A 17,787-nucleotide genomic window follows, 5' to 3' on the forward strand; every position below is an offset into this window, starting at 1 on the left:
TGGGTCATTTCAGAGGTAGCTGCACTCAGATGTGGGATGTAACCCCAGGCGAAAGACACGTAGTAGGTTCCCCTCCACCCGAATGTGCATTGGACGCCCAGACCATCCCCTTAAAAGACACCTGGTGGCTGTGTAGTGAGGAAGGAGGTCTGAGATCCACGCTTCCCCTCAATTGGGCAGGTACGTGTACACTTGTTATGCTACTTCAAGAAGTTATAGTATCCCCTGAAATACACTTCAACACTGATATCTCTGAACAGCAGACGCTATTGTGAAAAGGGAGAAAATATGAACCTGACTTGATGATTTGGATAAATAGTATTGGACAGCCCAGAGGTATACCTAACGAATTTAAGGCGAGGAATGAGATTGCTGCAGGCTTCAAAGCATTTCTACCCTTGATAGGAACTATTAAGAATGTTGAAAGGATAAATTACGTGTTACAATCAGCAAAGATTCATCAACGACACCGATGATGCATTGGAAGCCTTGGGACAACAGTTAGATGCAACTAGCAAAATGGCGTGGCAGAATAGACAAGCATTGGACTGGCTGTTGGCAGAAAAAGGAGGAATTTGTGTGATGTTTGGAGAGCAGTGCTGTACTTTTATGCCAAATAACACTAGCCCAGAAGGATCGTTTACTAAGGCAAAGTATAAGTTGAAAAGTCTCAGACAGGAAGTTAAACAGAATGCAGAGTTCGGACACCAGTTATTTGACTGGTTAAAAAGTAGACTCGGAGGATGGGGAGTATGGCTGACTAAGGTGGCAATGATTGTCGGTATTGTATTGCTGAGCTGTGTGCTTGTTCTGTGCTGTTTTCTTCCTTGTCTCAAGTCTCTTGTAGTGCGTGCTGCAACCAAACAATTTCCGATGCTCGTGGCGATTACTGAACCAAGCTTAGTGGAGAAAGAAGCACCGAAGATGTATTGTTACAGCCTACAACATCTGCAGGATGAACAAGAGCAAAACGACAGTGTGGGAGTAGATTGTAAGGGTTATTGAGTTTTTTTTCCCTGTCTCGGGTACAAAGGGAAAGGTTTGCCTAGGGTAACAGGGAGAGAATACTTTGAGGTCTTGGCACAGAAAATTGTAGTTTAATCTGAGATTTGGGAATAAGTGCTGGACTTTATTGGGGCTTTTGTGTGCAGACTCTTAGTCTTCTTTCTCTGTGTGAGACCCTATGGCTATCAAAGGGGGGATTATATTGGAGAATAAAGTTGCAACGTTTGCTCTGTGGCCAGAACTGTGTGACCAGCCTTGTGTTTGCTATTTGCTATGTATCCAATTTATTGGCCAGAATGTAATCTCTGTATTGCCTCTGTACTATTGAACGCATCAGTGCCTTAAGAATGTAGCTAACAGTGAAAATCCAGCCTTATATTTACTATGTATCCAATTTATTAGCCAGAATGTAATCTCTGTATTGTCTCTGTACTATTGAACGCATCAGTGCCTTAAGAATGTAGCTAACAGTGAAAGTAAGCATATAGAGATAACGCTGTTAGACAGGATCATGGAGTGGTGTGATGGTATGGGGACAAGTCAAGGCCAGGAAGGGGGACACGTGTTCCAGGGAGTAGACTAGAGCAAGTATGGGCTACTGAGCAGCAATATTGCTGGTGAATCGAGAAGCTAATGTGCTGGTGATAAGCGTTGCAAGCGGATAAAGTATGCTAATGTAACTGAGATAGGAGACGGGGTATGCTAATGTAATTGAGATAGGAGATGAGGGTATGCTAATGTAACTGAGATAAGAAATTACTATAAAGAATACTGTGTTCTAGGCTCGGCGGGCAATTGGTGACACGTTCATTAATTGTCTCAGCTTTTGTTTGCAAATAAAGGCTTAAATTTCTCAAAGAATCTTCTGCATCTCCTGGTTATTTCAAGAAACCACGACATGATGCACCGGTCCCTGACTTGGCATGATCAGACTTCGGTAGTCCAAAAGTCAGTAAAAGGTGAGTTTTCAGCAATCGTTATTTATCATGTTCAGGTGGGTGTTCTAGTAGACTCACCACTCTCACAGCTGTGGAGTTGCTGAGTGATGTTACCACACAGAAATATTTGGTGTTATTGGTGATTTCTCATAGTGCATCTTGGGCCTCAGCATGTACAAACCAAACAGAATTTTGCTCCCAAAACTCTGGCTGTTTCCAAGCAACTGGAATGGACAGCAATTTCTATAACTTTGGAATCACTCTGGAGCATTGTGATCACAAACGTAGTTTTTCACAAATAAAAATGGCAGAGGAACTTTTACGTTTAAGAAAAACTGTAACAACTCATTTATTGTAGCCAAAACACTAAACACGAAGTGTGATAACAGTCCTTTATATAATTACATTGTCCCATCAGACCAGCCTCTTAAAGTGAACCCCAGCTTTGTTGTTGGGAGCTGTGAATCTAGTACATTTCCACCAATGACATTACCTTACTAAAGGACTTGTTACCATGCTGTATCTGTATAATTTTATGATTTATCTTCAAAATAGGACCATGTGACCTTCTCTGCTTATCCAAGAGTACAGACAGTGCCTCAGTTTAATATCCTCCTCTGAAAGAAATTGCCCATAGACAGTGCAGTGTTTACTTAGTATTATGTGGGATGCCAACTTGGATATCTGCTTTCTCGTCCCAGACATCAGCAAGTGTGTTAATCAGCTACTGTCAAACACTCACTCATGCTGATGAAGCTAGTCCCATTTGCCCATATCCCAGTGACTCTCCAGCTGGGCAATATCCCCCCTTCAGAGGGCAGTGGGAGTTTCTAAGGGGCAATAAATATAAAGGGCTTGATGAGAGTGGTTGCTCAGTAGCAAGGGTAGCCTCTGACGGATTAATTAAATTAATTACTTATTATAAACATTTGATCCTCTGTGCCTCATAATTGATTACAATGATCACGTAATCATCTCGGATCTTGCTAACCTACCCTGCTCTTAGACTTTGCTCAAAGCACGTTATAAGACCATAAAACATAGAAGCAGAATTCGGCCATCTAGCCCATCGAGTCTGGTCCGCCATTCAATTATGGCTGATTCTTTTTTTGCTCCTCCTCAACTCCAGTTTCCGGCCTTCCTCCCATAACCTTTGGTGCCATGTGCATTCAAGAACTTATCAATCTTCTGCCTTAAATATACCCAACAACCTGGCCTCCACAGCTGCACGTGGCAACAAATTGCACAAATTCACCACCCTCTGGCTGAAGAAATTTCTCTGCATCTCTATTTTGAATAGACATTCCTCTATCCTGAGGCTGTGCCCTCTTGTCCTAGACTCTCCCACCATTGGAAACATCTTTTTCACATCTACTCTGTCTAGGCCTTTCAGCATTCAAAAGGTTTCAATGATCCTTTTAAATTCCAATGAGCATAGACCCAGAGCCATCAAACATTCCTCATATGATAACCCTTTCATTCCCGGAATCATCCTTGTGAACCTCCTCTGGACCCTCTCCAATGCCAGCACATCTTTTCTTAGATGAGAAGCCCAAAACTGCTCACAATACAGTTGTTGAAGAGCAATATGATACTTCAGTATCTGGCATATTGTGAGAAATCTAGACTAAGGAAATTATGTTATTTCTGGTCAGTATTGCTATTCACTATTTAGCTAGAGCAATTCCCATACTCTGATCACACAGTGACACAATTCCTGTGTATTTAGGTATTTTGTTCAATGGGAGAAAGTTCAGAATCTGCTCTTTACCATATTTGTCTAGCTCATGGCCCCAACCGAAATATCACTGCCCCACTTTATGTACCTTCAGGCTCAGTCAGGTTTTGACTGAACCATTATGATGTCATAACTTTCCCCTTTATTGAGGTTTGACTTAAACAAGAGGTGATTGACCGTGGTCATTAATCCGTAATGAAAAGGCAGAAGCAGACCAGACAAATGAGTGTAGACAGCATAGTGTGGAATATCCAAATTACGGATTTATAGCAGCACCAAACAAACAGCAGCAACTAATGAGTCTGTTGTGTGAAAAGTTTTTCCAAGTAAGTTAATGAAACCATCCAGGCTCCTTAAGCATTTGAAGAGAATACTCTCTGATAAAGCAAACGAGAACTTCAGTCACTTTGCAAAAACTTTCAGAAACGGAAGACACATGTTTGCCAGCTTTTGAGAACAGAACAGGGATAGTTTTTGTACTTCATACAACATTTCATTACTCATTGGTAAGTCTGGAAAACCCAATACTATTGGAGAAGAACTTATCCTTCCAGCACTAAAGGAGGTTCTGAGTACAGTTTTGCATAAGTCACCAGACCAAAAGATTAAATTGATACTGCTCAGTGACGTTTTTTCAAAGACAAATATATGAAATTTCTGAGAATGTGGAAGACACCTTCTGACTTAAGAACATACTTAGGGCAACAGAATTTGCTCTGCATTTGGATGAGTCAACTTTGCCAGGCAACGAATCTTTGCTTCTTCATTATACCTAGTGAAGGTAAAACCTCTACATAACATATTTACCATTTGCTGTGTAATTCAAAGACAACAGCTTATCACAAAAAACCTGTGATTGGCTGCATAAATTATTAAGTACTGTTTTCACAGCAGTAAATAAAATCAGGTCCTATGCCTTCAATCCTCAACTATTTTGAGGCCTTTGTATTGAAAATGATGAACACTTTGAACTCTTGCTGTTACACACAGCGGTCAGATGGCTCTCAAAAGATAACTGCCCGAGACACTTTTATGTGCTTTTGAAACTGATAAAATTATTTGAAGACTTGAATGCTTCATTCAGTAATCAACTCGAGAATATTAGGCATGACATTGTTTATTTGTTACAAAGTTTAATGAAATTGATCTTCAATCTCAAGGAAATGATGAAAATTGTTGATGAAAGTTGTTTTTTATTGTAGTTAAATAAAGAAATTATCTTATTTGTTGCTTTTAACAAGTTTGAGTCATTTTTTCAATTATTCATCACTGCTTTGAGTTTGCAGTTCCTATTTTCTTTCACTGTGCATCGTAAATCAAATCTCTTTAGAATTTTTATGTAATGGTCAGAAAAAGAGATGGGAGGGTGTGGTCTGAAAGCTCCAGGATAGTAACCCAAAAACGTTTGAGAGCTGCTGCTCTAAATCTTTCCTATCCATGTACTCATCCAAAAGTCTTCTAAATGTTATTGTAACAGAAGCAGGCTTTTTCCTCTAAGGTTGGGTGAGACTAGAACTGCACATCATAGATTAAGAGTGAAAAGTGAAATATTCAGGGGGAATGTTGGGTGGGGGTAAGTGAGGGAATTTTTCCATTCAGAGAGTGGTCTGAGTAAGGAACAAGTTGCCAGTGGGAGTGGTGGATAGGGATTCAATTGCAACAAGTTTGAATATTCAAGGGGTTTGAGTAAAGGGCATGGATGGTCCAGGTATGAATCAATGGGACTAGGCAGGATCACAGTTTGGCAAAGGGTCTTTTTCTGTGCTGTTGTCCTCTATAGCTTTGTAGCTGCAATGGGACTCAAACTCACAAAAGAAAGCTACCCCCTCCCAACTGAACAGACACAGTGTGTAACAGCAGCAGATGTGAGAAGAACTTTACAGAAAGTCAGCCCCCATAAAGCTGCTGGGCCACACAGCACCCCAGGCTGAGTAATTGGAGTGTGCACACGAGCTCACTGACATCTTCAACATTTCATTCATCCAGGCCGCCGTCCCCGCACGTTTCAAATCAGCAACCCTGATCCCTGTACCAGAGAGTTCTGTACCTTCACAACTAACCACCCCCCAGTATCACTGACACCAATCATCATGAAGTGCTGTGAATGACTGGTAGTGGTACATACCAAATAATCCATTCCTACCACAGTGGACACTCACTAACGTGCTTACCAACAGAATCGCTCTATGACAGATGTCACGCACCTGGCCCCGACACAGCTAGGACACTTATGTCAGAATGCTGTTTCTGGATTTCAGTTTGGCATTCAACACTATTGTCCCACAAACCTTGGCAACAAAATGTTACTCCTCAGTCGAAATACACCACACTGAAACTAGGTGTTGGACAGATAGTCAGGATGCACAACTGGCCCTCCCTCCCCTTCATCCTCAACACAGGTTGCCCCCAGGGCTGTGTGCTGAGCCCATTGCTATACAGTCTTGACTGCAGGGCCAAACAGCAAAGAAATCACACTGTCAGGTTCACTGATACCACGGCAAAGATGGGGCTCATTGTCAGCAGCGATGAGACAACCTGCTTGAGGCCTGGTGCCAGACAAGTACCTCTTCCTCACTGTCAACAAGAAGATAGCTTTCGAATTGAGAAAAACTCACACCACTCACATCCTGATTCACATCTGTGGCACAACTGTGAGCAGTTTCAAACTACTGAGAGTGCACATCTCACACTACCTCTCACAGTCCCAGAACACGTTCTACACAGTCAAGAAAGCTCAGCAAAGCTTCTACTTTCTGAGGAGGCTGAAGATGGGTGGACTGTGCACATCCATACTCACATCAATCTATCGATGCACAGTAGAGAGCATCCTGACAAACTGCATCACTGCAGGGTATGGAAACTGCAATGCAGCAGACAGGAAGGCACTACAATGGGTAGTCAAAACTGCCCAATTCATCACCGGCACCAGCCGGTGATAAAGGACCTTTATTCAGAAAGGTACCCAAAAAGGCCAGCAATATCACAAAGTATCCCTCCCACCCTGCTCATGGACTATCTGTCTCACTCCCATTAGCATCCACACCAGGATCACTCGACTCAAAAACAATTACTTTCTTGAAGTAGTAAGGCTGATCAACACCTCCACCCACTAACCTACTCCGCCACATCGCCAAAACCAATAATTATCATTTCCTGTCAGAGTCATCTTCTGTACAGACACTCCTGTACCTTGCATCAGTTTAATGGACATATAATCAATCTATGTCTATAAGCTATCCCTATATTTATATTTATTGTGTTGTTTTTATTGTTGTGTTCTTTATATTATTGTTTGTTTCTGCTGTTTCGGATCTGGAATAGCAATTATTTCATTCTCCTTTACTCTTGTGTACTAAAAGTAACATTAACCAGTCATGAATCTTGAATGAGTTGGAGTCAAGTGTGCTGCTAACTCTATCCCCAATGACAATTCCAGCTGAATAAAGGGTTATATTTCTAAAGAGTATCAGACTCAACAAGGTGAGAGTCCCTATCAGCATGATGGGTATTGCTCCAAAACTCCAGCACCATCACAATCACAGCTCTGGTTCTCACTAACAGAAGGAGTTTTGGGCAAGTGTCAGTAACATCAAACACTTGCCACACTGGCAGATCAGCAGATTCAGTTGCCTCCTTCCTGGTCTCAGCTCTGCACACAAATCTCCCTCCTACACATTCTTGAGAAGGATCTCTTTGTTGAAATGAACAATTTGGGTTGACGGCCTGTTTCAGCTTGTACACATCTATAAGTCAATAGGTGATAACTTTCAAAAGTCATTGCTCCTGTGGACCTTTGCTTTAGAAAATTTTTGAGTATTTATATTGAGTATTTATTGACCAATCTGAACAAGAAATTCTTAACAACATTACATTTCTAAAGAAGTTGAGTTCAAGAGCCACGAAGTAATGCTGCTGCTCTATAAAACCCTGATTAGACCACACCTGGATTATTGTGTTCGGTTGGAGCAATATAGGAGAGATGGATTAGATTGTTCTAATTAAAGTAGGTTAAAAGGTCAGCAAACCATCATGAAAAGAAAGGCTTTTATTGTTCTGTTGTTGATTACGTTTCAGATTGAAGATCCATATATAATTCAGAGTCTCTGTTACCCAACTGTTTAGTATCTCCGGGCTTGGCTCCATAACGACTATTGATGCACAACAAGGGAGAAAAGAATTTGAATGTTCTGGGTGGATGGATAAAATAGATGCATGTGACTTCTTTGTATTGATCATGTGACTTTAAAGTGGGCATTAAACTGCCTCTTGAACATGAAGCTACTGAATATACTGACTACTGAACACAAGAAAACTACTGAAAGCACAAAAACTGAAGCAGTTGCAAGATCCAGGATGCCTAATGAGTTGCACATTTTGAAAAACTATATCAAGATCTCAATGTTCTGTTTGATTTTAATTATAACATGATTCCAATGACATGAGCATGAGGTCCACCTAAACTCAATTTACAGGAAAAATACTCTCAGCTTCTGCACATTTTGGCAATAGATCACCTGTGAATACAGATCAGAGGCTTCTGCTGCAATGAAAAGGAAGTTTATGTGAAACTTCATGAACAGAATTTTTCACAAATTCCAGAATATCAAAGAAGCCAACAGTTCGGGCAGCAGCTGGTGAGAGAGAAAGGTCAATAACCTTTCATCACAACTTGCAGATGTGAGAAACAATTGCAGAGAAGGGTGATAGGTGAAGGGAGCAGAGGAATGTATGTGGTGGGCACATTGAAACTGATGATGGTGAGTAGGTGGGGCGAAGCAGTATAGTTAATTACAACTAATCTTTTCAGAGAGGATATCAGTAGGAAATGAATAAGAGGTGAGAGAACAGAAAGATAAAGTTGGAGGGCTGAGATGCAGAACAATACAGGTGCAAGAGATGTGAAATAAAGGTGAAAGGTGGAAATGCTGAGCTCTACAGCAATCTCGTTGGGTTCCAAACTCACTTCCAGCATTTGATCAGCTGCTCATCATAAGCACTTTCTTCTCATTCTTTGTTTGCCTGGTGCTCAGTCAGGGTTTAAACAGGCTTTACAGGCATCATTTTCTCAAATTGCAAATCACTCGCAGGGCGAGCAGAACATCTGCTATCCGTCACTGGGTGGAAGACACATCAGACCTAGCAATTAATACAATTTGAAAGATGGTTAGTACTCTTTCTTTATCTCAGCTGGCACTACAGTCCTTTCTTTCTCAACTACATTCCCTGACAGCTACAAACAACAGGTTGCTCTTTTGGTCTCTGACGGTATGTTCTCTTCCTTCAGATGTCTTTGAATTTCCCCACATTTATAAAACATCTTTGGTTTGTTGCCTGCTCTATCTTACGTCTTCTTAATTTTCTCTGGATTTTCTATGAACTTTCTATATTGACTGGAAAAGAAGAGAGTAAATTGATATACAGGTTTAGAACAAAACACTCAGATCCACACATACTTGGTTGAATGACATCATTCTGTGGAATCAGAATGCCTGGATGCAACTGGTTACTCTTTGGATCTTGTCTTGAGACTTGTTGTGGTAGCGAACCCTGAGATGCCCGTTTAAAGCTCAGCAAACGTGATGAAACAGCTGAATAAGGGGAGTAAAAAAAAGGAGTTTACTGTGCTTATCTTCTCAGAGATGAAGAGCATGGTAGCGCTACACTCTAAGACACCTGTTCACATGTCTTCAGACTGGGAGAGCATATGGCAAAGAAGGGACTGGGTTGTGATTACCAACTCAATTGACACAGCGTTGTATCCAACTCTCATTGGCCTACAATACCAACTGATTGACAATAAAGTTGTGTAAAATTATCTCAAATTTTTGAGTTGTGACTTGAGAATTTTATAAAGGTGAAGTTCTACATCCCATGCTCTGAAAACTGAGAGGTCATCTGTAATTTGAAGATCTTCATTTTTTCTTAATTTTTACTTTTGAATTCTTAGTTAGCTTCAACTTCAATTAAATTTATTTCAAGTTACCCAGCACACAATGTTCCTTCTTCTCCAGGCCACCGGTTGCTTATTTAAGTAAGTTTGTAAAATTGTAACACCAAACCTTTGATCTATACCCTCGAACATTTCACAGTGGTCTAGTGGTTTATCGTCTTGTGGCAGGGTGCAGATAGGTCTCTACCAAAGGAGGTGTAAGATACTCCTTCCCTCCGCTAACCTGCATGTCACCCTTGGGCAAGGTGGTGCACCTACTTAGCCCCTCAGCTCCACTAAACAGGATCACGTAAAGCCACGGGAGTGGATGGTGGATGATTGTATGTGTAGCTGGTTATGTGACTACTGACACCAGCAGACAGTCTCTGAAAAGTATAGATAATGGCTGGGGTCACCATTGAGTAAAGAAAGGCAAGCTACATCTGTAGAAAAATCTGCCAAGAACAATCATGGTTTTAGACATACGACATGGCACATAATGATTGGTGACAGATCTGTTTGGAGCTTGGCCATTTTTTTGTCATTTAGTTCATTTTTATTGCAGGATTTTTAATTTCCTAGTGTAGCAACACTTTTCATTCTATCACTATTTATAAATGAAAAAGAATAAGTGCATCACAATTATTTTCTGTTCATTATTTACTTCCCTACTCCTTAAATATTCCTTTACATTTTTTTAGACCCTGAGCATGCACCTGAGGTGCTTGTTTTCAGATAATAGGCTCTCAGAGGTTCCGCAAGCAACATGATTAATTTAGGAGGTTGTGAAGATCTGTCTACTCCTACTTCAAAACACAAATATCTCCTTTGTTCAGGCTTTTATTTGTTAACTAATAGCCCTGAAGACTTTCATTTTGAAATTCAGTTGGACCACAACAGGCAGGCAGCCATTTTTGTTTTTAGTAGAGGTTTTCAGTCAGACTGAAGTACATGCAAACAATCCTGTGCCATCTTTCTTTTGTTTGTGCCATTGAAACCATCATCTGTGATGGTTGCTTTAGTTCATAAAGGAAAACACTATCTGAGCAATATTTTGTGTTAATTTTATGTAAAGGTTTATTACTGATTATCAGTACAGTATTTGCCCAGCCTTGGACATTTAAGGAATGCTTACATGATATTAATCATCTGGCATATTTTAAAACATTGATTGCTCATTCTGTGTATAATTTTCACAGTATTTAATATACATGTATATACTACTGTAATTCAGTTTTTTCTCTATATTTACTAATCATGTATTTCAGTGAACTGCTGCCATAAAGTTAAGAAATTTCATGACGTATGCCAGTGATATTCTGAAAATATTACATGTAAGTCTAGCTTCATATTCCTAATTTCTCATGAATGTGTGACAATGCAGTTTGCTGCATTAAGTACTTATGGTATTTTTCTGTTCCTCTGTTATACTCATAGAAAGTCATAGAATCATAGAATTTAAACATAGAAAGTTGCCACCAAAACAGTCCCTTACGCTCATCCAGTCCAGGCTAAACCATTTAAACTGCCTTCTCCCACTCGCTGATCCCAGATCCCACTCAACCCCATACACCTGCCTTCTCGCCATAGCCCTGACCAATAAGGAAACCATCAGCATCTGCTTTAAGTATACCCACAGTCTTGGCCTCCACAGCAGTCTATAGTGGAGCATTATACAGATTCACTACTCTCTGGATAAAATAAATCCCTCCTTCACTCTGCTCTAAAATATCTCCCTCAATTTTGAGGCTGTGTCCTCTATTTCTGGATACCCCCACCCACATCCTGTCCACCTTATCTCATCCTTTCAGCATTCAGTGGGTTTCAATGAGATCCCCATGCATTCTTCTAAGTTCCAGTGAGTACAGGCTCAAAGTTGCCAAATGCTCCTCATGTTTACCCCTTCATTCTTGGAATCATTGTTGTGAACCTCCTCTGGATTCTCTCCAATGACAGTACATCTGTTCTGAGATATGGGTCCCAAAACTGTTGACAATACTCCAAGTGCAGCCTGACTAGTGTCTTATAAAGCCTCAGCATGATCTCCTTGCTTTTATATTCTACTCCCCTTGAACTAAATGCCAATATTGCATTTGACTTCTTTAACACACACTCATCCTGTAAGCTAACCTTCAGCGAGTCTTGCACAAGGTCTCCTAAGTCCATTTTCACCACTGATGTTTGAATTTTCTTCCCATTTAGATCATTGTTACGAACCGCGTAACTGGGTTACTTACCAGCAAAGATAGAGACATCCGTTGGAGTCTGATGATACTATTTTTAAGAGTATTTATTAGTAAAAATACACAAAAATAATATCAATGCAAATATACAGATAATATACGTCATCAATACTAAACCTGAAAGTGCGGATATAATAAAAATCAATAAGAAATAAGCTCCATCGTTGTCTAGGGGATAATGAATTGTCCAATGGAAATATAAAGTTTGCTTCAGTTCACACAGGCTGCCGTCGTTTGTTTGTCACTGTGTTGCAATCGTTGGAGAGAGAGAGAAAGAGAGAGAGAGAGAGAGACAGAGAGATAGGAGAATGGGAACAGTTACCACTACGGGTTTTTCCAACCTTCCTTTATGATTTCGATCCGTCAGGTGTCTCGTTGGTGTGGCCGTTCAAGTGTGACCTCTCCTTTAGCTAAACCGTTCTTCCGTGATGAGCCCGCCACCCAGGCAAGGGAGGACGCACACGAGCCCCCACCGGCTTTCACTATAAAACGCTGTCACTGGATTTCTAGCGTTTCTCCTGGTGCGTCTAAAGGCATTTTCCCCAGACATGCCTCACTCACGGGGTCTCAGATGATAATCAGGTTGGGATGATACAATCCCTCAACCAGACCACTCTGGTTGTCCCCTGAGGGGTTTCAATGAATAGTACAGTACTCAATACACAAGTCCTTCTCCAAGAGACAATGGCAGCAATCAGTGGTTCCGTTCCACTTATGTCAGGAGACATTCCACCTGGTTGTGTATCCTGCGTTTCTCTCTCTCATTTCCTGACATGCTGTGTATCTCTCTCATTTCCTGGGTCTCAGACCCGAAATACTAGCGATCTTGCGATTCTCAAAAAGGAGGGGGCAACTTTGCACCCTTCGGCCCTTCAGAGTTGCTCCACATTCGTAACATAATAGTCTTCACTAGGGAGTGGAGCGTAGGAGACGACAGCACCTTACAGCGACTCCTTTGCCTGCATCTTCAGAAACAGCTCTATTTCCATCTTCAATATCTCCATTTTTTCCTTTCAGAGTTTTTTTGAAGACCCTGACCTGGAGTTACATGCTGACTTTGGTTCTTTGCGGGAGTGGAACCCACTCTCAGGGTCTCACGACTGGCTACTATTCAATATACCAAGGATACAGCCTTTTCCAGTTCCCTTTGCAATCTCAACTCCATATCTTGGCTACCATATGGAAGCCTATATTCTGTATGATTCCCATACCTTTGCAGTTCCTTAACTCCACAAAGCTTCAACATTCTCTGACCCCATTTAACCATTTTCTAAGGATGTAATTCCATCTCTTACCAACAGAGCCACACCACCACCTATGCCTTCCTGCCTGTCCTTTCGTCCTTTGATGCTAAGCTCCCAACTATGGCCTTTCAGCCATGACTCAGTTATGCCCACAATGTCACACTGACCAATCTCTAATTGTGCCACGAGTTTGTCCATCTTATTCCAAATACTATGCGCATTTAAATAGAGCACCTTCAGTCCTGCATTCTTTGTGCTTATGAATTTTACTTTTGTGTTACAATTTAACTCCTTGATCTGACTGCATTTATCCCAATTATGGGCTTGTCCTTCCTTACATTCAAGTTACATACATCATCTACTTGTAAACCTGCTGGCTCATCCTCAGCTCTATTATATTGGTTACCATACCCTGCCATATTAGTTTAAACCACTCCCAACAGCTCTAGCAAATCTGCCCACAAGAATATTGGTCTTCCTTGGATTCAAGTACAACCTGTCCCTTTTGTACAGGTTCCACCTACCCCCAAGGAGGTCCCAATTATCCAGAAATCTGAATCCCTGCTCACTGCTTGAATTCTTCAGCCACACATTTACCTGGCACCTCATTCTATTCCTATCCTCACTGTCACCTGGCATAGGCAGCAAGCCCGAGATTAATACCCTTAAAGTCCTGCTTCTCAGCTTCCTTCCCAACTCCCTATATTCTTTTTTCTGGACCTTCTGCCATTTTCCACCTATGTCATTTGTACCTATATGTACCACAATTTCTGGCTGCTCACCCTCCCTTTTCAGGATGTTGTGGATGTGTTCAGAAATATCACGGACCCTGGCACCTGGGAGGCAAACTACCATCTGTGTTTCCTTTTCACGTCCACAGAGTCTGTCCCCCAAACTATAGAGTCTCCTATTACTGCTGCCATTCTCTTCAGTTCCCTAACAACGGGGCCAGACAAGGTGCCAGGGGCACGGCCGCTGTTTCTTCTCCCAGGTAGGTTGTCCCCCTGCAACAGTATTCAAAATGGAGTACTTATTGTTGATTGGGAAGGCCATAAAGGTGCTCTCCATTATCTGATGTTCTCCCTTCCCTCTTCTGCCAGTCAACTATTTATCTGTCTCCTGTAGCCTTGGGGTGACTACCTCCCCGTAGCTCCTGTCTATCTTCTTCATTCTAGGGAATAAAATTCTAACCTATTCAATCTTTGCTTATAACTGAGATACTCTAGTGTTGGCAACATCCTTGTAAATTTTCTCTGTACTCTTTCAACCTTAATTACATCTTTCCTGTAGGTAGGTGACCAAAACTGCACATGATACTTCAGATTTGACCTCACCAATGTCTTATACAACTTCAATATCACATCCCATCTCTTGTATTCAATAAGTTGATTAATGAAGGCCAATATGCCTAAAGCTTTCTTTATGACCCTCTCCGTGGACCTGTATTCCCAGATCCCCTTGTTCTACCGCAGCCCTCATTGCCCTACTACTCATTTTGTAAGACCTACACTAGGTGGTCCTCCCAAAGTGCAACACCTCACACTTGTTTGTATTAAATTCCATATGCCATTTTTCAGCCCATTTTTCCAACTGCAAGCTTTGATACTCTTCACACACAAGGAGAGCACTACGGTGAAAATACTGCAACACAGCTGGCCAAACAGTGTTCAAACAGTCAATGGCAGTGAATAACAAGCACTATGGACAAGTGATTCTCAAAGCACACAACACCACAGGAAATCAAAGCGTCTGACAACAGTTCACTGTGGTCATGCAGACTGCACGAGCCAGACTGAAGGCAGAGGCTGAATGAGAGTGTGCTACGTTTGCAGAGAGCAGGATCGCCAAGAAAAGAGACAAAGCTCAGCTAGAGGCCATTTTGGAAGCCCTGTATTTTGAAAAAGATGCTGCAGTTGCTATTGATCAGGCTGAGATATTGGAGGCCACAGTGGAGCAAGAGGGTGAGGAGTTTTACTGTAAAAACAGCCACCCAGCAATAATACAAGGCACACATGATACGTGAGTGGTCAGGTCAGGAACCAAGCCAAACGTCTCAGCCAGCAGATGGAGTCAGCTTGTAGCACAGCACTCCATTCAATTTACCTCTTACTGTTTACCCAACCCTTTGGAAAACAACAGTAGCCAATGGTCACCCTCCAGTAAGTTGCTTACAGCAAAGTTCAGAAATACTTAGTCCTTCACATATGTCACACAACTCTAACCGACCTGTCCAACACCAAACAAGGACTTTGTCTACTGTTAAAACAGCGGAGACAATGGTAATTCACATTGACAGCCAAGCCTCAGTACAAAGGTAGTTTACAAGAAGACTTCAGTCATCATGAATATGACCAATTATCTGGCACACAAAGACCAGTCCTTCACATTTGTTGACCGTCTAGAAAGTAATAGAGCATGGAAGTCAGCTTTTAACAATAGAATCAAAGATCTGCAGCTTACTGTTGGCAAAGAATCAGACTTGCTGTCAAAATAGCATTGTAAGGAGTCCTCAGACTATGTTAGGTACTTTAGAGCAGTTCATGTTGGAAACCAGCTACAGCTTTAACACTGACCTGGGAGAGGCTCAACAAATAGGAGGTAATACAAATCATCCTTTTCAAGAAGCTGCTCGCCTATCCAAAATTTTAAATGAGGATAACTACAAGTTAAGAGAACTTGAGCATCTGTTAATTAAGCTTCTTTCAGCAAAGGAAGACGGCTATCTACTTGATTTAGCTTATTTAGACACTGCCTGTGACATTAGTTCTATTGTTGAAAAGCTGTGACATTCTTTGTAAGAGAGATAGATTTCTCAAGGTTGAAAGTGTAAAGAGGAGAATAGTGTCACTAAATTCCCCCCTCCTGCACCTATTTGTTTGCAAAAAAAAGTCCCCAGCTTCGCTCTTCCCACCTACAGCTCTTCTAAAGCACACAAGAATTACGACTCCAATGTCAGATCATAAGATCAATATCTCCCAACCTATAGCTCAGAATGAACCTGTACTTAAAGATGACCCAGCAAAACACTGGTACTTTCATGTTAAACCTCACCCATTGCAAAAGTGCCATGACTTTAGGTTAATAACCATTGATGAATGAAAGACTTACCTGAAAGTGCTTCAGATACGTTCTTCATTGTTGTGTATTTAATATTTCAGTAATATTCAGTAATATTTGAGTAATATTGGAATTATATAGTTTGATTAAACTTTCTTTGCTTGTTTGCATATTTACAGGTTATATGTAAAAGTACATGCAAGGTGTCTGTCATTAGGTCACTGTGTAACTGATTACACCACCATATCAGATGTGCATGCATCACTAAATTAAAAACCAAGTACATACGTCTATCCCAGGCACCGTGTTTTTCTTTCAATTAGTGTGTTGTATTAAATATTGGATACGTGTCTGAACAGTTTAAAATGGCAATTTAACTCTTCTGAACGCCTAGCTTGTGAGGTCTGTATGTCTGTTGGTGAGTAATGTTAGCAGTGTCTGTACAAAGTAAACACTGTCAGTCTGCTAACTCCTAATGCTTGCTGACAGCAGCTGGATCCTTTCTTAGTCTCACCACCATGAACATGAGGATGTTTGTTACTGACTAAACTTTGATGGTTGCTTTGAGAGCTAGCTTCTTAGTGTCTGAAAAGTCGACTTGATGAATTCCTTTTTGGGTTTGGTCTTATCATTTTCATGTAATATTAATTTTCTTTGTGAGTCTGAGGAATGTTGTGTCCAAAACTTTATTGGGCTGATGGATGAGGAGTGACCATTAAAGAGTCTAATTATTTTAAAAGTGCATTCTGAACACTGTGTTAATGAACACACATTGCTTGAATGAAAGAAACCACATTGAGTTAACGAGAACAAAAACATCAAAGAGTTGGTCTGTTCCTGGGTCTCTGCCTTGTGAAGCCTGTAAATATATGGAATTGCCTTTCCTAGTTTCAATAGACAATAGACAGCAGGTGCAGGAGTAGGCCATTCAGCCCTTCTAGCCAGCACCGCCATTCACTGTGATCATGGCTGATCATACATAATCAGTACCCTGTTCCTGCCCTCTCCCCATATCCCTTGACCCCGCTATCTATAAGAGCTCTATCTAACTCTCTCTTAAATGCATCCAGAGACTTGGCCTCCACTGCCTTCTGGGGCAGAGCATTCCACATATCCACCACTCTCTGGGTGAAAAAGTTTTTCTGCATCTCTGTTCTAAATGGCCTACCCGTTATTCTTAAGCTGTGGCCTCTAGTTCTGGACTCACCCATCAGCGGGAACATGCTTCCTGCCTCCAGTGTGTCCAATCCCTTAATAATCTTATATGTTTCAATCAGATCTCCTCTCATCCTTCTAAATTCCAGTGTATACAAGCCCAGTTGCTCCAATCTTTCAACATATGACAGTCCTGCCATTCCGGACTCCCTCAATAGCAAGAATGTCCTTCCTCAAATTTGGGAGACCAAAACTGCACACAATACTCCAGATGGGGTCTCACCAGGGCCCTGTACAGCTGCAGAAGGACCTCTTTACTCCTATACTCAATTCCTCTTGTTAAAAAAGCCAGCATGCCATTAGCTTTCTTCACTGCCTGCTGTACCTGCATGCTTGCTTTCATTGACTGATATACAAGAACACCTAGATCTTGTTGTACTTCCCCTTTTCCTAACTTGACTCCATTTAGATAGTAATC

General features: G+C 41.3%; 1 long non-coding RNA gene across 1 annotated transcript in view; it reads right to left on the minus strand.

Annotated features, from left to right (window-relative positions):
• Nucleotides 1-7,786: 7,786 nt before the first annotated feature.
• LOC132397778 (uncharacterized) overlaps nt 7,787-17,787 on the minus strand; it is a 35,689-nt gene continuing 25,688 nt past the window's right edge. The window contains exons 2-3 of the long non-coding RNA XR_009513444.1: nt 9,135-9,269; nt 7,787-8,817 (exon numbers count right to left, since the gene is read on the minus strand). This is a non-coding gene — a long non-coding RNA (uncharacterized LOC132397778). The remainder of the gene's footprint in view (nt 8,818-9,134; nt 9,270-17,787) is intronic.

This window comes from Hypanus sabinus, chromosome 8 (genome assembly GCF_030144855.1).
Source record: "Hypanus sabinus isolate sHypSab1 chromosome 8, sHypSab1.hap1, whole genome shotgun sequence".
Classification (NCBI taxonomy): Eukaryota; Metazoa; Chordata; class Chondrichthyes; order Myliobatiformes; family Dasyatidae; genus Hypanus; species Hypanus sabinus.